At 41.3% G+C, this 23,315-nt stretch overlaps 1 protein-coding gene across 3 annotated transcripts in view; it reads right to left on the reverse strand.

Annotated features, from left to right (window-relative positions):
• The window catches only part of Sfmbt1 (Scm like with four mbt domains 1), a 115,696-nt gene that overhangs the window by 71,723 nt on the left and 20,658 nt on the right, over positions 1-23,315 (reverse strand). For all 3 annotated transcript variants that reach the window (XM_059273944.1, XM_059273945.1, XM_059273943.1), the window contains exon 2: positions 9,893-10,059. The gene's annotated coding sequence lies outside the window, so the exon portion shown is untranslated. The remainder of the gene's footprint in view (positions 1-9,892; positions 10,060-23,315) is intronic.

Consider the following 23,315-nt stretch of genomic DNA (forward strand, 5'->3'; position numbering starts at 1 on the left):
CCTTTAATTCCAGAACTTTGAGAGGCAGAGGCAGACAGGTATCTGTGAGTTTGAGGACAGCTTGGTCTACAAAGTGAGTTCCAGGACAGCCAGGGTTACATAGTAAGACCTTGTTTCAAAAAAAAAGAAAAAAAAAGAAAGAAAGAGAAAAAGAAAAACAGAGTCTAGACTTGATTTTTTTAAAAAAACTATAAATTCTAATAATAAATAGTGGTTTTAAATCACATCAATTTTTTACACATTCTAAGAAATATGTATCTTATTAAGAGTATCTGATGCCTGTCATAAGAAGTTTTAAATTTCAGATTCTAGAATATTTATAGACTTTGCCAGTGAGCATCCCTAATGAACAATTCAAACTAGAGATGCTCAGTGTGTATAACTAAGTACATTACTATATTTACTCTTGCCAAAATGGTCTCAATTGTCTTGTTACTTTGAGATAACAACCAGTTTAATTATTTCAAGAAGGAGCGCTATTTATTTATAAGGATCTTCTTCTTTAAATAAACTGCTCTGAGGTGAGGGAGAAACAGAGTTGACATCTGAGTGATCACTATACCAAGCACAATGCAATATGATTATTTCACCCATCCCATCAACATTTGAAACACTCCCAATTTTAGAAGCCAAGGAACAGAGATCCAAAGAAATTGGAATGGAGATCCAAAGAAATTGTATTATTTAATTTACACATAACACAAATTCAAAACCTAAGTTCCTTCTCCATCATACTAATCTACTGGCTATCCAAAAAAAAAAAAAAAAGAAAAACACTTTATGGGAAAGTCTTCCCCTCCCAAAATGGATTTCTTCATCTTCTCTCATTTCTTCTCAAACACTTTATGTATGTTCTAAAGTCTCAATATAGAAAAGAAGATAGATAACTACCTATAGAAAGTTTTTAGAACTACAATCCAATGAATCAGTGAACAAACATAATAAATATACCTGAGTGCTGTTCCTGGTAACAGGTCCTCCTCCTTTGTAAAAAAGCTCTAGAGAACAATAGTATATCTAGTGTTTTTCAAGCCTGTTCAGCTATGCTACATTCTTTACACCCATATCATAAAATCAAGTGTCACCAGCATATGCTCTGGGTTCTCTCAGCACTGGACTCTTTTAGATAGTTTTTTGTTTTTTTGTAAAGATTTATTTATTCATGAGTGTGTGTGTGTGTGTGTGTGTGTGTGTGTGTACACATGCATATTTGTGCACTATAGCACATGTGTGGAAGTCAGAGGACAACTTGTGGGAGTTGGTTCTCTCCTGCCATATGAGTTCCTGGGATCAAGTTCAGGTCATCAGCTTTGACATCAAGTACCTTTACCCACTGAGCAATCCCAACAGCCCAGGACTAGACTCTTAAGGACAGGGCAGTCATGGGGCCAGCATTTATAATATCAGCAATCTGGAGGCTGAGGCAGGAGGATTGCAAATTCAAGGCCAGACTAGGTAAGATTCTTTAAAAGGGGTGGGAACGGCCCTCAACATAAGTTGATAGGGTGAATAGATGACAAAAGGTAGAGTCAGAGCTAGGAAGGAGTTTGGTTCGGGGGCAGCAGCATTTGCCTGGCATGTTCAAGGCCCCAGATTTCATCCCTAGCATGGTGAAGAGGAGAGAACACAATCAATATAAACTTTAATATAGTCTAGATCAATTCTGAAACCAGAGGACTATCCAAAATGAGAATATAAAAGCAGCCCCATCTCAGCTAGAGCCACTTAAAAAGCTAAAACAAGCTTCAAGTCATATAAAAAGTAACAGACCTCTACACAGTCACTTCTTATAGTCATAGTTTTAAATATTCACAACTTCAGTGAACATATAATGGCATTTGCAGTATTTTAATGTGTTATAGTTCCAATTAAACCCACAAGGATAACTATAATAATTTTAAATGAAAGAATAACAACTTGGTGAGGCTGCAAAGAAATAAAAACCTTCACAGAGTATTCACAGTAATATTAAATGGTATGGACCAAGTCAGGCATGGTGGCTCATCCAAGTGGATCTGAGTGCAAGGCCAGCCTGGTCTATAGAGTGAGTTCCAGGACAGCCACGGATATACAGGGAAACAAAAATCTACTGTTACAAAAATAGTATGGACCCTCAGGTAAATAGTTTGACAATTCCTCAAAAATGTTAAACACAGCCGGCTGGTGGTGGCACATGCCTTTAATCCCAGCACTCGGGAGGCAGAGGCAGGAGGATCTCTGTGAGTTTGAGGCCAGCCTGGTCTCCAAAGCGAGTTCCAGGAAAGGCGCAAAGCTACACAGAGAAACCATGTCTCAAAAAAACAAACAAAAAAAAAAAGTTAAACATAGACTTACCAATTCTATTTCCAAGACTAATTAAGACATACATCCATACAGAAATCAGTACAGGAATATTCACAGCAACACTAGTGATAACCGCCAAAAAGTAGTAACAACTCAAATGTTCATCCACTGAGAATGGATAAATAAAATGTGATGATATATCCCTTCATCAGAATATTATCTAGTAATAAAAAGATATGAAATACTGATATACACCAACTCATGGATAACATTAAAAATTTTTATGCTAAATTAAAGAAGCCTACCACAGGAGTTCACATATAAAATATCACTTACACAATACATCCAACATAGCCAAATCTAGACACAGAAAGTAGATTAAGATTGCCTCGAGCTGAAGTAGGAAGAGATGGGTAGAGAATAATGGCTAATGTATATAAGGTTTCTTTCTGGAATAATAACATAGTCTAAGATTAAACTATGGTGATAATCACACAACTCTGTAGGTATACTAAAAAAAAAATCTTTGTATATTTTAAAGTAGATGAGCCTTTTCTCCTTAAAAGAACAAAAAAAAAAAAAACCCACTATTTTTAAAATAAGGGGAAAATAAAGCTTACAACTGACTCTTTTATTTTTCTTTTTTAGATGGCAAGAGATTTACTTCATCAAAAACAGTAAGGTTGGTGTGATGGAATATGCCTTTAATACTAGCATGCAAGAGGCAGAGGCAGGTGTATCTTTGTGAGTTCAAGGCTAGCCTGGTCTACAGAGTGAGTTCCAGAACAGCCAGAATTACATGGTGAGACCCTGTCTCAACCAAAAAACAAACAAACAAACAAACAAACAAATCCTCTACACACACACACACACACACACACACACACACACACACACACACACACACCAGTTAGGATGAGGAATGTAGCTCAGTGGTACAGCAACTGCCTGGCATGTGTGATGCCCTGGTTTTGATTTCCAGCATCACAACCAACAACAACAACAAAAGTTGCTTTTCACTGTCTTTCTGGTACTTGCCATTTAATAGTAAAAGGATACTAAAATTAGATACTAACACTGAGGACACAGTCATTTGTAACTATGTTATCAGAACTTCAAGCTCACACACCTAAGTACAAAGTTGGTACAGTTGGGTGGTTCTAAACTCAGCAGCCCCATAGAACACCCCAACACCCTCTGGTCTACAATTACAGCCTGAGATCACAACAGCACAAATTTTACAGATTGTCTCAGGACATGGACAAGTCAATCCTGCTTCAGTGTATAGGAAGCAGCAATAAACTTCTGCTCTTTGTTTCTTTTTTATTTTTTATTTATTTTTGTTTTCTTTTTGTTTTTAGAGACAGTGTTTTGCTGTGTAGTTTTGGTGTGTGTCCTGGATCTCACTTATATTTAGACCAGGCTGGCCTTGAACTCACAGATATCTGCCTGGCTCTGCCTCCCAAATGCTGGAATTAAAGGTGTGCGCCACCACTGCCCGGCTGCTCTTTGCTTCTTTTAGACAAAGTCAACGAATACTTAGAAAATTGAGATACAAGAAATAGGTTATTTTTTTTTAAAGTTAATTCTACGGTCATATGAATGCCAACAAAATAAGCTTCCTTTATATTTCCACCACCTGCTGCAGCTGCTTTCAGTCTCTAGACCAGTGTTTCTCAACCTATGAGTCATGCCCCCCTTTGGGATTGAATGACCTTTTCACAGGAGTCATATATCAGATATTTACATTACAATTTATAATAGTAGCAAAATTACAGTTATAAAGTAGCAATGAAAATAATTTTATGGTTGGGGGTCACCACAATATTGAGGAACTGTATTAAAGGGTCACAGTGTCAGGAAGGTTGAGACAAAACTTAACTACAAAATGATACCCTGTTCTTTTTGCTCTGTAGCATAATAGCACCTCCACTTATTCCTTCTGTGTCAAGCTCTATTGCACTGGTTCAAAGGGGCAGCAAAAAATGCTCTAATGTTGCCACTTCAATGAAGAAGAAACAGAGGGGGAGGGGGAGAGGGAGAGGGAAGGGGAGGGGGAGGGGGAGAGGAAGGAAGGAGGTAGGGAAGGAGGGAGGGAGGGAGGGAGGGAGGGAGGGAGGGAGGGAGGGAGGGAGGAAGGAAGGAAGGAAGGAAGGAAGGAAGGAAGGAAGGAAGGAAGGGAAAGGAGGAGGAAGAAGAGGAAGAGGAAGAGAAGAAGGTGGCTCTCCCATTGCTCCTCCGCCAAAAGAGAATGTTACTTCTCTTTTCTCTGCTTCCTTTTCACAGTAACATGGTTCAATTCAGCCTTGTCTACATATGCCATTCTTACAATCTTGATTCAGTTTTCTCTACTTCACTGGTATTGCTTTTGTCCAGATTATCAATAGCCTATCACCAAATTCAATGTTTTCCCTCTGTCTTCTAAGCTCTTCTTGCTCTGTTCTACACAGCAATATAGTCAACTTCAAGTCCCTAAAGCACTTACCTTCTCTGCTATGACTCTACTCTCCTGGTTTCCTTTCTTCCTCTATAGCTAATCCTAGATTCCTCTGTTGCCTCTACTGAGATCGAACTCTAAAGATTAGAATTCTACAGGGTTTGGTATTAAGTTCACTTTTTTTTCCATTCACATTTGGCATTCACTTCTTAGCCAATGTCATGTAAACTCATGGCTATAAATATTATCAATGATTATTTGGACTTACTCTCTGAATCCCAGACACATATGTCCAACTAACTCATTTGGAACCTTCATTTAATGTTTTGTGTGCAATCAAAACTGAACTCTAATTCTATTTCTCAACACAGTTCTCCTCAGGTTTTCTGTCTAGTTTCAGTACTATACAGTCAATCAAGCTTTGCCTTCGCTCCATCTACTAGCAAATCCTACTAAGTCTACATCATCATACTATATTAAAATTGATCACTTCTATTTTCAGTGCTATCATACTAATTCACCTTGACAAGTTCGATTGTCTCCTCACTCTTGAAGGAAGTCCATTTTCCACATAGCATATAGATATCTTTTAAAAGGCAAAACCAGCTGGACATGAGGCTCACACCTGTAATCCCACCACTGAGGAAGGAGGATTGCTTTGAGTTTGAGATCAATTTGGGCTACACAGTGAGTTCTAGGACAGCCTGGAGTATATAGAGACCTGACTTCATAAAAACTAACCAGCCATCTTAATTATCCTTGTCAACTTGACACTGCCAAGAGTCATCTAAGAGAAAAATCTTCAACTGAAAGAACTGCCTAGATCAGATTGGCCTGTGGGATATCTGTGGGTGGGGTTGTTTTGCTTATTAATTCAGGGGGCCTTGTCTACTTGTGGTTGATACTATTCCTAGGCAGGCTGTATGAGAAAGCAAGCTAAACATCAGCCTGTGAGTGAGCCAGCAAACAACGTTCCCCCATGGTTCCTGCCTCCAGACCCCTGCCATAAGTTCCTTGACTCAATGATGGATTGTGACGTGGATGTGTGAGCTAAATAAACCCTTTTCTCCCCAAGCTGCTTTTGGTCAGAGTGTTTTATCAGCAAAAGAATGAACGAAAACATAAATTGGTATTAGGAGTGAGTGTTGCTTAAGCAGACCTGACCATTTGGCTTTTTATGCTCTTCAACTATTTTGTTGGACAGCTAAGGAAGATTTTAGAACTTTGGGCTGGGAAAGCATTTAAGAACTCAGAGCTTCATGAGCTACTGTTATTGGAGCTTGGAAGATCTGAGAGAAATGTAAACAATGGAGGATTGGCTTGTGAGATTGCAAAGGGAAACAAAGACCCTATTAGGACCATCTGTGTGATGTGTTTGGATCTTTAAGAATCTATGGTAGGGCTGGGTGGTGGTGGCGCATGCCTTTGATCCCAACACTGAGGAGGCTGAGACAGGCGGATTTCTGTGAGTTCAAGGCCAGCCTTGTCTACAAGCAAGTTCCAGGACAGGCTCCAAAGCTACAGGGAAACTCGGGGGGGGGGGGGGGGGGGGGGATCTATGGTTGAGGGCTGAAGATGGCTCAGAGGTTAAGAACACTGTCTGCTCTTCTAGAGGACCCGGGTTCAATTCCCAGCACCCACATGATGGCTCACAACTGTCTGTAATTCCAAGATCTGAAACTCTCACACATTGCAGGCAAAAAACCAATGCACATAAAATAAGAATAAATAATTTATTAAAAAGAAAGGAAGGAAGGAAGGAAGGAAGGAAGGAAGGAAGGAAGGAAGGAAGGAAGGAAAAAGAAAGAATCAATCAATCAATCTATCTATGGTTGCCAGGCAGCTGAGACTGAAGAATCAGCTGTAATTAACAAAGTATTAGCACTAGTAAAGTAAAAACCTGTGCTACACTGAGAAAATAGGATGCTAGTAAACTGAGATTGAAAAAACCCACCTGTCTTTGTTTTTCTTTTGAAACAGGATCTCAACTGTGTAGCCCTATCTGTTCTGGAACTCATTAATTAGACTGGCTGGGATTGATAAGCGATTAACATTACTGAGGCAAAATCTCCTGGGAAGTATTTCCTCATCACACAGAAACTGTTTATGTGTGGGGGCAGGGAAAGGGGAGTGCAAGGCAGCAGAATTTAGCAATGTGTAGAAGTCCCCATGTAGCACTGTGTGACAGGGTTAGAGTCCCAGCAGAGGGCAGAAGAGGCCACTGGTAAAAGTGCAGCTTCAGGTGCAATGGGAACCCCAGGATATAGGAGATGCCAGGACCATGGGATGTCCACCAAGGACAATAAAAGGACGAAGAATAAACGAAGTCTGCCTCAGCCTCCAAGGCAAGGTGTGTGCATTTCAGGTGGCAGAGCTGGAGAGGTAGGCTGCTGGACACTAAGCTACAGCATCTTGAGTTACACTGCTATATGTTGGTTTTGCTTTGATCTGATAACATGAGAATTCTTTCCTTTGGGGAAGTATATGACCTAATTTTTATTTTACAGGGCCCCACAATTAAGAAATTTGGGGTTTTTAAAAAGAGCTTGGATTTTTAGGGTGTTGAAAATTTAAAGACTATGGTACTTTAAAAAGTTGGGACTAAGTTTGATATTATAGTATTAACATGAGCTCTATGGAACAAGGAATTGAAATGTTACCGATTAAAGCAACAGTTTGTTCATCAAGATGACAAGCAATCCTCATTAGTTTTAATTGTCAATGTGACATAGCCTGGAATCATCTACAAAGAAAGGCTTGATTGACGATTTCTCTAGTTGAAATTAGCCAGTGGGCATGTCTACAAGGGGGTTGTCTTATTAATTGAGGCAGGAGAGCCCTGCCCACTGTGGGCAAAATCATCCCTAGGCAGGGGGTCACAGGCTGTGTAAGAAAGCTAACTAAGCATGAGCCTGCGAGTGAGTCAGCATCATGCTTCCATGGTTTCTAGCTCGATTCCTGCCTTGAGTTTCTGCCCAGACTTCCTTCAATGACAGACTCTGACATGGAAATGTAAGTCAAATAAATCCTTTCCTCGCCACATTGTTTTTGGTCAAGCTACTTTACCACAACAGAATGAACTAGGACAATCAATCAATAAATAAATCAATGACAACGCAGATCTTGTCAGAATCGTAAAGGCTCTAAATAATTACCTAAGTAGTGAAATCCAAACCCCTCATCAGGATCTGCAAGATCTGGTTCCTGTTTGCCACTCTATCATCTTTTCATTCAAAATCCCTCTTTTTCTTTCTGTGGTTAACTTTGGTTTCAACTTGATTATATCTAAGATCAACTAAATGACAAATCTTTGGATAGCAATACAGCTTCACAGTGTACAAATATCCCACAACATTTCCCCCCTTTTTGTATAAATAAAATGAGAAGGTTTTAACTCTAGCACAGTAAAACTATACACAATAAAAATAATTATTAAGTAACAAATACATTCACAATGTCCAGTCCATTAGTACTGGCAAATTCAAAAAAAAAAAAAAAAAACCGCATCATCTATCCTATGTTGATGAGTACAAAGTTTTGTATTGAACCATTTTCTATCATAACTTGTATTACCATCCTAAAAATATCTTTTTAGACCTAAAAACATCTTCTTAGATAAATAAGTTAAGCTTTTTATGTGTCTCAACCTTATAAACTTTACATCTCTTAAGTTTCTTTTCTGAATTTGGGACCAAGGAAAATTGTAACTATAACTATCTAGTCCTTAACCCCATCTAAGACCTGAGAAGGATATAATATTACCTGAGTAAACAGGAAGTATAGAGCAAACAACTTCCAAAACTATAGAAATGACAGAGACAGCTGGCTGCCTGGACAGTCACCCCAAGTTCCCCTGCAATGTTGACCTACAGACCTAGAAAATCTGACAGACTTTTCTGTGAAACAGAAAATTTTTGAAGGACTGTCCTACCTTAACTTGGCAAAGTTTGGCAGTTCCCTTCTTTTGAGTCCTGTTTGTCCAATTTGAACAGCATACTGTCAGCAGTTGAGGCGAGGGCAGTTTCTTGCCCAGTGGCTAACTTATTTTTTTTTAATTTTTTTTTTTATTTTACATGTATGAGTATTTTCTCTGAATGTATGTAGGTGTACATGTTCATGCCTGGTGCTCTTAGAGACTAGAAGGGGGCAACAGATTCCCCTGTAACTAGAGTTACAGACAGTTGTAAGCTGACACATTGGGGCTTGGAATTGAACCTGGGTCCTCTGGAAGAACTACCAGTGCTCTAAACCACTGAGCCATTTCTCCTAAGAACATATTTTCTTTTTTTTTTTTTTTTATTTCCTTTTTTTGAGACAGGGTTTCTCCATGTAGTTTTGGAGCCTGTCCTGGATCTCACTCACTCTGTAGACCAGGCTGGCCTCGAACTCAGAGATCCACCTGGCTCTGGCTCCCGAATGCTGGGATTAAAGACGTGCGCCACTGCTGCCTGGCCCCAGTGGCTAACTTTGCCACAATAAAAACAAACTCCATATGGAGGTTCTCTGATGTCCATCATCTTTTTTTTTTTTTTTTTTTTTTTTTTTTTTTAGTAAATTGGTGCTGCCAGGAGCAGACAGTCTTACTATCAAGAAAAACCTTAGGTTATTAAAACATCTTGGCCAGCGGTGGTAGAGACCAGGAAACAACAAAGACCAAACTTTGTCCTATAGAAATATATATATAGTCTAGAGTTGGGGAGTACTGGGGCACACTTTTAATGCAAGCATTCAGGAGGCAGAGGCAAAGACTCTGTGAGTTCAAGGCCAGCCTGGTCTACAGAGTTAGTTCCAAGACAGCCAGGACTACACATAGAAACCTTGTCTCAAAAATACAAAAAAGAAAAGAAAAATAAATAAACATATAGTCTAGCAAGGGAAAAATAATACACAAGATAAATAAGTAATATGAAATATTGGGAAAGGGTGAAATTTTAGTCATCTAAGATGATTTCTGGGAAAAGATCCCAAGGTAGCAAGGGATCTAATTACATTCACCTCTATAAGAAGAACATTCCAGCAGAAGGCAAAACATGTGTAAAGGCCCTAAGGAAGGAGTCCCCAAAGCAGGCTGGCTAGAGCAGACACCCTCTGTGGTGACAACAGCCAACTGGGAAACTACAAAGTGAGGAGGGAGGCAGAGTCTAACTAGAGGAGCAACATGATGTAACTCACCTGTCCCTGGAATCCTTCTGTATCAGCAACAGATGGTACTGGACAAGAGCAGAAGACAAGAAACAGCCAAATAAGCTTGAATGACAGACGAAACCAAAGTGGTTAACAGTGAGGATGCTGAGCAAATTCTGATCCTTAGAAATCCAAGAGCTGGTCCCAGAATCTTCCTGGAATTCAAACAAGAGAAATTTCTATATGAGGCTAGAGAGATGGCTGAATAGGTAAGGATACGTGCTATCAAACCTAGTAACCTGAGCTCAATCCTGGGACTCACGTGGAAGTACAAAGTCAACTCTGACTTCCATATGGGTACCATGGTACATGTATACACATGCAAAAACATACACAATAAATAAGGAACTACAGAGATGATCAGTGGTTAAAAGCATTTACTGCTCTTGTAGAGGACCAAAATTTGGTTCTAACACACGTGTCTTGAATCCCAGCACTACTACAGAGAGCAGAGGCAGGCAGGTCTCTATGAGTTTAAAGCCAGCCTGTTCTACACAGCACATTCCAGGCCAGTCAGGGCTTTAAAAAAAAAAAGTCATAGCTTGCCTCTGTGTTGCTGTGATAAAAACACTAACCAAAACCAACTTGGGGAAGGAAAGAGTTTATTTCAGCTTATAACTTTCCAGTCACACTTCTATCACTGAGGAAGTCACACCAGAAACCTGGAGGTGAGAAGTGAAGCAAAGGTCATGGAAGACCAGTACTTACTGTCTTGTTCTCTAAGCCTTGCTCAACTTGATTTTTTTATTTTACATTTATTTATTGGGGAAGGGGGCACATGCCAGGGTGTGCACTGGAAGGTCAAGACAAACCGTGACAACCAGTTTTCTTCTACCACATGGGTCCTGGGAACAGAACTCAGATCATCATGTTTAGTGACAAGCACCTTTACCTGCTAAACCATCTCCCTGGTGCCTAAGCTAGAACTTTTTATGCAATCCAGGACTACCTGCTCAGGGACAGCACCAACAACTGACAGCTAGACCTTCTCACATAAATAATTAATCAAAAGTAAATGTCCTCCAGACTTGCCTACAGGCCAGTCTTATACATTTTCTCAGTTGAGTTTCCTTCTTTCCAGGTGACCAAAACTATGTCAAGTTGACAAAAAATACACCAGCACAGAAAGCATAAAGTTTCCCCCCTGGCTGGTTAGATGGCTTGGCCTATAAAGGCACTAACCTGAGTTTGAATCCCAAGACCTACATATTGTAGAAAGAAAGAACTGACTCCCATGGGCTGTTTTCTAACCTCCATATCCACCATACATAGGCCATGGTATTCATGCACTAACCTGCTCACACATATAAATAAATAGCCGGGTGTGGTGGTGCATGCCTTTAATCCCAGCACTTGGGAGGCAGAGGCAGGCAGATCTCTGTGAGTTCGAGGCCAGCCTGGTCTACAGAGCGAGTTCCAGGACAGGCTCCAAAGCTACACAGAGAAACCCTGTCTCGGAAAAAAAAAAAAAAAAAGGCTTTCTCCATTAGAACCTGAGATGTTTTGCCTGGTACAGTTGTGTATACCTATAATCCTAGCACTTGGGAAGTGGGGACAGGAAGAGCAGGAATTCTAAAGTCAGCCCTAAGTCAGCCCTGGTTACATAGCAAGTCTGAAGCCCAGTCTTGTCTCAAATAATTGAAGATATAAAAATCTTCAAATATTTAAGCCTATTAGTAATTTCTACACTAACAATTCAATATCTGAGTGTCCTCAGACCAATTAACTCTCTAGGCTTTACTCTGACAATAAGTGTTTCTCAAAACAACCCTCTACAAAGATGGTACCATACCTCTGTCAACATTTTCCAGAGCAGATGCTGTTCCTTTCTTACAGCACTTCAATCATAAGCTCTTGTGTGTCACAGCCTATCCTGGTACTGCAAATTTCTCATGGGCAGAGAACTTACTCAACTTTACACTCTTTAAACCTCTGGGACCAGTGTTTCACAACACAGCTACTTAGCATTTATCACGTGAATTTCTGTATTAGATCAAGGTACTAAACTCACAAGGTCTAGTCCTAGTGTACCCAGAGCAGTTGGTAGAAGAACCAGAAGAGTCATTAAAGAAGGGGTCCCTGTAAATTCCTTAGGTAGCAACCAAAAGCAATTTGGTTGGTTCTTAGTCCTCTTGAAATACTACCAAAGATGCCTCTATGCTACCAAAGTATCGGGATTTTTCATCCACTTGTGTAAACATTGTATAGTACAACTTGTCTGGTTGCCCTGTTGTTTATAAAGTCTTTCACAGTACAAAGAACTAGAGTAACCCTAAGCAGCGAGTAACCCTAAGCAGCTGGTGGTGGTGGTTAATCTCAACTGTCAACTTGATGAATCCTTAACCAACTGAAAAACAAGCTTCTGAGCATATCCGAGGGGTCACCTTGATTAGGCTAACTGAGGTGGGAGAACCTGCCCATTGAGTAACAACCTTCCCTGGGGTTCTGAACTGTATAAAAGGAGGGGAGCTGAGCATCAGCTTTCGTCAGGCTCTGCTTCCTGACAGTATGCAATGTGACCTTCAACCTCCTGCTGCCATGACCTTCCCAAGACTGACCATACCTATAAACGGTGAACCAAAACAAACCACTTTCTCCTGAAAGCTGTTTTTATCAGGGTATTTGGTGACAAGAGGAAAAGTAACTAGTACACTGTTGAGATCCACACTTCTTTTGCTCAGAACACTTCTAGAAATTCCATAAAACTGGTTTTGACCACAGTTGAGACTTTCTTTGTTACAAGTCCAACTTTGTCACATCCTTTTGTCTACCTTCATGTGTTCAAAACAAACTTGTTAGAACACAAAATAAATGTCAGAAAGGTGGCCATGGAAGAATGAAAACAGAACAAGAAGGACTCTCACAGGGAAAAGCACTAATGCTCCTAGAATTACCTGTCCATAACAGCTATGGGCTAGCAATGTACCACCCTGGGGAAAAAAATAGAAATATAGTACCAAGGATTACTAAATACAGCTGTAGTTTGGGTCTTTTGAAAATATTTTTCTTACTTTTAATTATGTGTAGGTGTGTATGTCTGACGTGGGCATGTGAATGTGAATGCAGGCATCCACAGAGGTAAGAGGGGGTTGAATCTCCTAGAGCTGGAGTTACAGACACTTGTGAGCCACCTGATGTAGATGCTGGGAAGCAAACTTGGGTCCTCTGAAAGAGCAGCAAATGCTCTTAACTACTGAGCCATCTCTCCAGGACCTGAAGTCCACCTCTACAAAGGCCCATGTAGTTGAAGATTTGGTCGCTAGCCTTTGGCATTTCTGGGAACTAGTGAAATGTTTAAGAGATGGAGCCTAGCCGGGTGGTGGTGGGTGCATGCCTTTAATCCCAGCACTCAGGAGGCAGAGGCAGGCAGATCTCTATGAGTTTGAGGCCAGTCTGGGCTACAGAGCAAGTTCCAGGGCATCTCCAAAGCTACACAGAGAAATCCTGTCTCGAAAGAGAGGGGGAAGAGGGAGAGGGAGAAGAAAAGGGGGAGGGGAGGGGGAGGAGGGGAGGGAGAGGGGAGAGAGGGAGAAGAGGGGGAGGGGGAGGAGGGGAAGGAGAGGGAGAGAGGGAGAGAGGGAAAGGGGGAGAGGGGGAGAGTGAGAGGGGGAGAGGGAGAGAGGGAGAGAGGGAGAGAGGGAGAGAGGGAGAGAGGGGGAGAGGGAGAGAGAGAGAGAGAGAGAGAGAGAGAGAGAGAGAGAGAGAGAGAGAGGTGGTGATTTTGTATTTCCCAAAATATTGTGCACCCTAATAAACTTATCTGGGGTCAGAGAACAAAACAGCCACTAGACATAGAGGCCAGAAAATGGTGGCACACACACCTTTAATCCTAGCATTCTGGAGGCAGAGATCCATGCGGATCTCTGTGAATTCAAAGCCACACTGGAAACAGCCAGGCATGGTGACACACGCCTTTAATCCCAGGAAGTGATGGCAGGAAGAGAAAGGTAGATAAGGCATGAGGACCAGGAGCTAGAGCCGGTTAAGTTTTTAGGCTTTTGAATAGCAGTTCAGCTGAGATTCATTCTGGATGAGGACTGAGGCTTCCAGTCTGAGGAAACAGGATCAGCTGAGGAATTGGCAAGGTGAGGAAGCTGTGGCTGGTTCTGTCTCTCTGATCTTCCAGCGTTCACCCCAATAACTGGCACAGGGTTTGTTTTTACTAATAAGACGTTTTAAGATTTGTGCTACAGAGAGAGAGGGAGGGAGGGAGAGAGGGAGAGAGAGGGAGTCTAATGGAAGTTAGGTCATAGTGGTGGGATCTCAAAAGTGACTGTGGGACTCAAGTCTTTGCTTCCTAGCTACCATGAGGTAAACCGCTTGTTCTGTCATAGCTTCCTACCTTTAGGTATTGCTGTCATAGCTTGTCCCCAAATCACAAAGCCAAGTTATCACAGACCAAAACCACAAGCCAAAATAAAGTTGTTCTCTTTTTAAGTTGGTTATGTCAGGTATTTCTTAGTGACAGAAAGCTAGCAAGCACAGGGTTTTTCTTTTGAGATAGGGTCTCATGTATCTGAAGCTGGCCTGGCACTCAGTAAGTAGCCAAAAATGACTTTGGACTTCTGGTCCTCCTGCCTCCACCTCCCAAGTGACTGGTATTATAGGTGTGTGCCACCAGGCTCCATTTATGTGGTTCTAGTTATCAAACCTGGGGCTTTAGGAATGCTAGGCAAGAACTCTATCATTAAGCTACATTCCAGCAACGCCCCCCCCTCAAAAAAAAAAAAAACACTTTTTAGGAAAGCACTTCATTTTATTTTTGAATTTTTTTTAATTGAAAAACAAACTTTATACAATATATTCTGATCACGGTTTCTCCTGTCTCCCACACGCCAACCTCCATGCTCTTTCTCTCTTTGGAAAACAAACAAATCAGAATTATAAAAAGACAAATGCGGACGTGCACTTGCATACCCCACCCCTCAAAAGCACCCATAAAAACACAAAACTGGAAGCCATGATATACAAAGCAAAAAACCAGTAAGACAGAACGCACAAGCAAGGCCATATGTGAGCAAGTCTACCAATATCGAGTTCATTTTGTTTGGGCCATCGAATGCTGGGCCTGGGGCCTAACCTCAGTGTGGTTAATATACCCAGTGAGACTCCATTGGAGAAAACTAATTTTTTCCTTTGGATGTCAGTTAGAGATAGTGTCTTAATTAGTGATGGGAGCCCATGTCTACTTCTCTCTCCAGCACTGGGATCCATCTGACTTTGAACCTGTACAGGCCCTAAGCATGCAGCCAGTCTCTGAATTCTTATGTGCAATAGTCCTCTTGTGCCTCAAAGACCCTATTTCTTTGGAGTCATCATTCTCTCTGGCTCTTACACCTTTCTGACTCCTCTTCCACACAGATCCTGAACCGAGAGGTTTGATGAAGACATCCCATTTAGGACTGGGTGTTGAAAAATCTCTAGATTTCTGAACATTGTCCAGCTGTAGGTCTCTGTGTTAGTCCCCATACACTGCAAGAGGAAAGCTTCTCTGATGATGGGTATAGCAGACTGGCACTAGGGGTCATTTTACTGCTATGTTTCTTTAGCGGAAAAATATTTGGTTTTCCCCTAGGCCCATGACTTATCCAGTCTCAGGTTCTTGGCCCCCTGAGCAGTGTCAGCCATGGGTTCTATCTCGAAAAGTGGGCTTTAGTTCCAAACAGAGTAGCTGATTACTTCCACAATGTTTGTGCCACTACTGCACCAACATATCATGCAGGCAGGTCACTGTTGTAGATCGCAGGGTTTAGAGCTGGGCTAGTTACCTTTCTCGTCAAGTATGGTGCAGAGTATCTTCCAGTACTGTAAATAAGTAGTCATTAAGGGTAGTATTGTGCAGAGTATCTTCCAGTACTGTAAATAAGTAGTCATTAAGGGTGGTATTGTGCAGAATATCTTCCAGTACTGTAAATAAGTAGTCATTAAGGGTGAAGGCTCTACATATGCACCAGCTCAACTTCTCTGTGTTCAGTGAGATATGTGTTATCTTCAGCAATAGGCCTTACCATCAACTTGTAGAGAGCAACTGTCTTAGTTAGGGTTTGTTGCCATAAACACCATGACCAAAAAGCAAGTTGAGGAGAAAAGAGTTTATTTGGCTTACACTTCCAGATCAAGTCCATCATTGGAAGAAGTCAGGCAGAGCAAGAACCTGGAGGCAGGAGCTGATGCTGAGGCCATACTGGCTTGCTTCCTTGACTTGCTCAACCCACCTTCTTATAGAACCTAGGACCAACAGCCCAGGGATGGTATCACCCACCATGGGCTGCCCCCAACCCCCTACTGATGACTAATTGAGAAAATGTCTTATGGCTGGATCTCATAAAGTCACCTCCTCAACCGAGGCTCTTTCCTCTCTGTTGACTCTAGCTTGTGTCTCTTCACCACCTCACGTATTGGATGCTGAAATCTTGGACCAGGCAAATCAGTGTGGGACATAGCTCAGCTTTCCCGGACCCTACAATAAATCTCCCATGGTAGTGAGTTAACCCCCAAATAAATTCCTTTGCTCACTAAATAGACTCCGTGGATTTCTTGCATTATCTCTCTCCTTCTCTAAACCTAAGCATGTTGCTAAAAGAAAAAATTAAGAGATTGTCTTGAATCAGAAGAGCTGCCTGGTGTGGGACAGAAGAAAACCATAAAAAAAAGATTATAGTCAAGATTCTACTTCTTTCTATGCTCATCCTCACTTTTGAAGGATCCAAACTTTCTATTTTGATATTAATAATGTTCAAGTTTTCCACAATAAGCCTTTCCAATAGCAATCTCTGAAGTCTACAGAAGGAAGATGGGGTCCCACAACAAGGACTCAACTCAATTCAGAATGATGTCATGGTAACCATGTGAACATTACTCAATGATTAACCTTGGACTGAAAACTCTCCAAGACAGTTCCAAGATGAGATTCTAGCCAGAATCTCAGCAACCTTACCCATTACTCTAAGACTGGCTACAGAATCTACACCTAGCCTAACTATCTGAGCTTCCTTTCTTTTTTTTTTTTTTTTTTTGGTTTTTCAAGACAGGGTTTCTCTGTGCAGCTTTGCGCCTTTCCTGGATCTTGCTCTGTAGACCAGGCTGGCCTCGAACTCACAGAGATCCGCCTGGCTCTGCCTCCCGAGTGCTGGGATTAAAGGCGTGCGCCACCACTGCCCGGGAAAATTTTTGTTTGTTTGTTTGGGTTTTTTGGTTTGTTTTGTTTTTCCAGACAGGGTTTCTCTGTGTAGTTTTGGTGCCTGTCCTGGATCTCACTCTGTAGACCAGGCTGGCCTCGAACTCACAGAGATCCGCCTGGCTCTGCCTCCTGAGTGCTGGGACTAAAGACGTGCACCACCACCACCACATGGCAAAAGATCACCTTTTTTCTTTTTTTTTTTTCTTTTTTTTTTTTTTTTCTGAGACAGGGTTTCTCCATGTAGCTTTGGAGCCTGTCCTGGAACTCGCTCTGTAGACCAGGCTGGCCTCGAACTCACAGAGATCTGCCTGCCTCTGCCTCCCGAGTGCTGGGATTAAGGGAGTGCGCCACCACTGCCCGGCCCCGAGCTTTCTTACAGGACCCCAGAGATACCATTGCCCCCTAAACATCAGGAAGCAGGAAGAAAACAACACCCCTCTCCAAAGGTTTCAATTTTCTCCGGGTTATGGATAATGGTTACAGGGTTGGGGGTGGAACAATAAAAATTAGACCCAGTATTCTCCTTAAGAAAAGAAAAAGGAGAATGGATAGGTACAGGATATTAAGGTAGATTATTGTATATACTAGTAAACTAATTTAGTAAAATATCAGCCTTGGGTAATTTGCAGTTATGGATTCTTGTATATTGATACAAACATAAACTATATTTGTTGTACTGTACATATATTTCTACTATTTGAAATGTCTTGTATATTGATACAAATGTAAAATTATATTTGTCATACTGTATGTATGTTCTACCTCTGTTTAAGATATTTTTTATACTGATACATATTTAGGATTGTTGTCATATTGCATATTATACTATAAATTTCTGCCTCTAAGACATTTTGTGTATTGTCACAATTTTGAGGTCATTGTCCTTTTACTGTACATTTTTTTGTAGTTGTTGTTTTTGTTTTTTCGAGACAGGGTTTCTCTGTGTAGCTTTGCGCCTTTCCTGGAACTCACTTGGTAGTCCAGGCTGGCCTCGAACTCACAGAGATCCGCCTGGCTCTGCCTCCCGAGTGCTGGGATTAAAGGCGTGCACCACCACCGCCCGGCTACTGTACATTTGTTTACAGACTATTTACCTTGTTTTTGTGAAAGCTTAGTCCTTACATTATTTAGGTAGATAAGACTTGCAGATTTATAGTCACCCACGCTTGTCAATTCTATAGTTATGTTAGTTAGGTTCTCCAGATTTACAGATACATAGGTCAGATGGACAGGTAATCTTCAAACACTTCACAGACCTAGAGGATATGGCATTTAAATGTTTTGATAACTTAGAATTCTGTTGATGTGAGACATGATTGCTCCCGGCAGCACCGATCTGATCCCAAGAGAATGTTAGGCTTCTAAGACACTCCATATGCAAGTTTGTCTTCTTCCTGGTACATAATGGCCTGCTGAGCAAAGAACTGTCCTTGCCTCGACTGCTGACAGTACAAATGCTATCCTTTCTGCACGAGCAGGACACAAGGAAAAGCGACTACTGAACTCTGCCAAGACAGGGTAAGATGGTCTTTCAAAATTCCTGCTTCTGGGGGGCTGGAGAGATGGCTCGGCAGTTAAGAGCACTGACTGCTCTTCCAGAGGACCCAGGTTCAATTCCCAGCACCCACATGGCAGCTCACAACTGTCTGTAACTCCAGGTCCAGGGGACCCTCAGACAGACATACATGCAGGCAAAACACCAATGCACATAAAATAAAAATAAATAAATTATTTTTTAAAATTTCTGCTTCTGAAAATGATCTGGCAGATATTCTAGGCCTGTAGTCAAACTGGATGCCCCAATGATGCTGAGAAACTCTAGGTAACTGCCCACTTGTGATCCTCCTGCCTCCACCTCCTTCAGCAAATCCCACTGGCGTGCACTATCATAACCGGCTTTTTAATCCACAGAGACTATTTAATGAGCAAAGGAATTTATTTGGGGGTTAACTCACTACCATGGAGATTTATTGCAGGGTCTGGGAAAGCTGAGCTATGTCCCACACTGATTTGCCTGGTCCAAGATTCCAGCATCCAATACCACGAGCAGGCAAAGAGAGAGCTGAGTGCATGCATCCCAAGTCTTAAGGGTCCCAAGTGGCCACACCCCAGGTCATAGGCAGGTGTAACAATTACCTGCTACCTCACTAGGGGCAGTGCTTCAAGGTCACAACGCTGTAAAGTTTAACCACAGAATATTTTAAGATTACAAATAAAAATTCTTTAAAAAGTCTATAATAGAACTGGAGTACCATGTTTGATATTCCTTACTAAGGACCCCAGATGTAAACCAACTTTTGGGGCCAACAAGATGTCTCAGAAGGTTAAAAAAAAAACGACCCTTGCTATACAAGCCTGACCACCCAACTCTTCACCTTGGAATTTATGTAAAGAATGCAGTGTCTTACACCTGCAATCCCAGCACTCCTGTGGCTAGACGGGAAACAGAGATAGAAGCTCATAGGCCAGCTAGCCTTCAGTACACAGCATGGCAGAAACAGCAATAACAAGGTAGGAGAGAACCAACTCCCAAATGTTGTCCTGTGACTGCCATATACATGCAGTATACGTATGTGTGTATGCGCCCAAAACATATTTACACACTCCATACAAACACACATACAAACAAATAATAGTAATTTTGAAGCCATCTTTTAAGAATGTGGCTATATTTCTGTCAAAAACAAAAGAATTTTTAAAAATTTAGAAGTCAATATGTTAACCAATGCTGTATAATGCTGTCCTCCAAGCATAACAGCTATTCCCATTTTAATCAGAGCAGCTGTCATTACATGACACTTTCAAATTTGGGCCTTTTGAAGTTCCTGAGAAAGAAAGAATGAAAAGAATAACATTCTCACCTGAGATTCCAGGTATTCACTCTTTGTACTCCACCTGACCCCTAGCCACATGTAATTCTGCCCCAGTTCTAGGAGGTGCTACAGTATACAGAGATCTGAAGTTTAAAAAGGGGGGGACGGAGTATTCCATCCACGCTAGGGTGAGACATTTCAGTGATGGGTCTCTCTGGGCATCACACCTATAAGACTGATAAACTCACTGACTCACCAAACAAAGCTTAGTAGAATCCTTCCTTTAGTCTGCTGGTGGGAGCCTATCTGGGGTGAGTAGATGTTTGCTCACCAAACAGCCAATTAATATGTACAAATTAACTAATTTTTTAACAAGCAACACATACACAGCCCTTGGACTTTAACAGCATGGTTTAGCAACTTGGTAGTCTACTGGCATCTTCAGAGGCTTCTTTCTCCTAAGACTCAAAAGAAAAAGTAATGCCTGGTAAGAGTACTCTTTCTGTATTACAGCCATGAACCATGCAACAACATTCTGTCATTGATGGATTGTGTACACACACTGGTCCCATTAGATTCAATCTTCTAGAGAAGCTATAGTTATCACAGATGCCTTAGTTTGTGTAAGTACACACTATGTTCTCACTATGATTGAACTTCCTAATAACACATTTCTCAGAACACGTCCCTGCATGACAACCTTTGTGGCACAACCTGAATTCAGTAATACAGATGGGTGAAGGTTTAGGAGTAAGAAGAAGTCCCTTCTACCCTCCTTGCTTATAACTACAGTAACTTTCAATTTTGTGCCATAGTGCTAAAAGTATTCCACTCATTTTTAAACATATTCCAATTTGTACGTGTTTAGTTCCATGATAACCAGTCTAAAAGACTCAAATTATCTAATAAGTCTGAAACTAAAATCCAGTTACATTTTATGTTAATATGAAATACTTATCTTTATGAGCAAATGTTTTTTTCTTTGTAAGCTAAGAATTATAAGATTACTCAAGTCCAAATTTCCTAAATTTGCCCCCAATCAATCCCATTCAGTAAAACACTAAAGGTCACTGCACATACACATGCACTTCAGAATTTAAACTTCCCCATATTCAAGGAGGATAGAAAAGGAAAACACAAAAACAAAAACAAAGCCTATGCCTGTGAAGTCCTCTTCCACCCCTGTGGCTGGCTCCCTGTCTAAGGGATCAACAGGTTCTCCCCAGATGCAGGCAGCATCAGTGCTGTCCAGGAAGGACTCACATTTATTAACAATGCCAGAGGCAAGTAGATCAACAGACTTGTTTCTGAAGTTGCAATCCCGCTCCTGCAAGGGACAGGCTCTCATCAGGCACCCCAGGGAAATGGAAAGTCCAATTATTCCACCCTACTCCCACATAAAACCTGAGAACTGGTTGCTTCTTTGTAACTACTACCACAAAAACTAAAGCAAATGGCTGGTGCTAAAGTCCTGAAAATTTTCTCAAAAGCAAAGTGCGGTGCCAAACATCTAAAGATGCTCAGTTTTCTTGGGAGAAGGAACGATAATAATATGAATTTTCAGTATTCTTAGTTTTTATTATATTTAACATATGTGTGTTTTGCCTGCATGTATGTCTGTGCACCATGTGCATGCATGTCTGGTGTCTACAGAGGCCAGATTAGGGTATCAGATCCCCAAAAACTAGAGTTACAGTCAGTTGTGAGCCACCATATGGGTTCTGGGAATCGAACCTGGGTATTCTGGGAAGAGCAGCCAGTGTTCTTAATCAGCCATCTCCCCAGCCCAAACTACTATAATTTTTTAAAGTGAAGTTGAGGAAAGAAACCTTGCTAACCTAAAATATTAATCAAATAAGCACTGTTCATCAAGTGCAGTAGAACATGTAATCCCAGAACTTGGAAGGATTAAAGGAGAATCATAAATTCACTGCCAGAGTGAGAATACTTGAAAGAAAGAGGGGAGGAGAAGGACAGAGTGAAGGAGGGAGGGAGGGAGGGAGGGAGGGAGGGAGGGAGGGAGGGAAGAAGAAGGAAAATTGCAAGCAGCAAAACATGACAAAGTATTGGCTTTTCGCTTTTAAAACTGAGACAAGTGTCCAAATTACTTGTTGTACACATACCTCCACTTAACATACTTCTATGTCCAGACACTGTTCTCAGTACCAGAGAGGCCATGATGATTCTGCCCTCCAAACTAACAGCGTTTACCATCTTCACCAGAGCAGTTGTAACTAACTGCAAAAGACCCTTAAGATTAAGTTGTTCCCTCCACAGAGAAAGGGGTGGAGAGGTTCATAGACCCTCTCCTAAGATTCCAGCCACTTCTGCCTACACCTCCCGCCCAGCTGTATGTAATTTTTCCTAAGTTGCACATAGTCTTGGAGTATACAGAGCTTAGAACATGCAGCTATGAAGAAGTTACCATACTGGGATGAGACCTGGTGACGCTGCTGTATGGAGTTACCTACAGACCTATAGTAACCCCTCATCCATACTCTATAAAAAAGCCAATGAAGAGTTCACCAAGCCAGGCGGTGGTGGCGCACGCCTTTAATCCCAGCACTCGGGAGGCAGAGCCAGGCGGATCTCTGTGAGTTCGAGGCCAGCCTGGGCTACCAAGTGAGTTCCAGGAGAGGCGCAAAGCTACACAGAGAAACCCTGTCTCGAAAAATAAAAAAAAAAAAAAAAAAAAAAGAGTTCACCAAGCTGGACTTTGGTGGAATTGTTACTGTGGTTTGTCCTTGGTGCCTTATCTAGGGGGAGTGGATGTTTGTTTTTATCACTCCAGGAAAAGCTAATGCAACAAAGACAAACACAGTTCTTGCCTACATGGAGTTCCCAACAGCAAATAAAAGCAGCAATGTATTAGAGAAAATACTTCTATTTCTCCAACAAGGAACAATATGGAAAATATTCTTAAGTAGGTATATGAGTTTTAATATTTATTAAGTAGAGTTTAAATTCTTACAATGAATTAAAATTAGCTAAAAACAAAAACATTTCATATAATCATAAGCATCACAAAGAAAAACAGTGGCAAGAATGGAGCACCTAGAATGAAGGTAAAGATGGTCAAGGATGAGTCCTGTGGTCGCGCTCTCCCCAATTTAGAAAAAAAAAAAAATAGACTATGGCCTGATGGTGGTGGCACATGCCTTTAATCCCAGCCCTCAGGAGGCAGAGGCAGGAGGATCTGAGTTCAACATCAGCCTGGTCTACAAAGTGAGTTCCAGGACAACCAGGACTACACAGAGAAACCCTGTCTCTAAAAAAAAACAAAATCAAAACAATCAAACAAAAATAGAATATGCAGAATGCTGTATAAGCCCAGGGGAAAAGGTGATTAATACAGCCTCAAAGGGTCCAGAAAGGAAGCCTTGGCCTTACAAGGCAAGCAGGGACTTTGTTGATGGAA

Source organism: Peromyscus eremicus, chromosome 9 (assembly GCF_949786415.1).
Source record: "Peromyscus eremicus chromosome 9, PerEre_H2_v1, whole genome shotgun sequence".
Lineage (NCBI taxonomy): Eukaryota > Metazoa > Chordata > Mammalia > Rodentia > Cricetidae > Peromyscus > Peromyscus eremicus.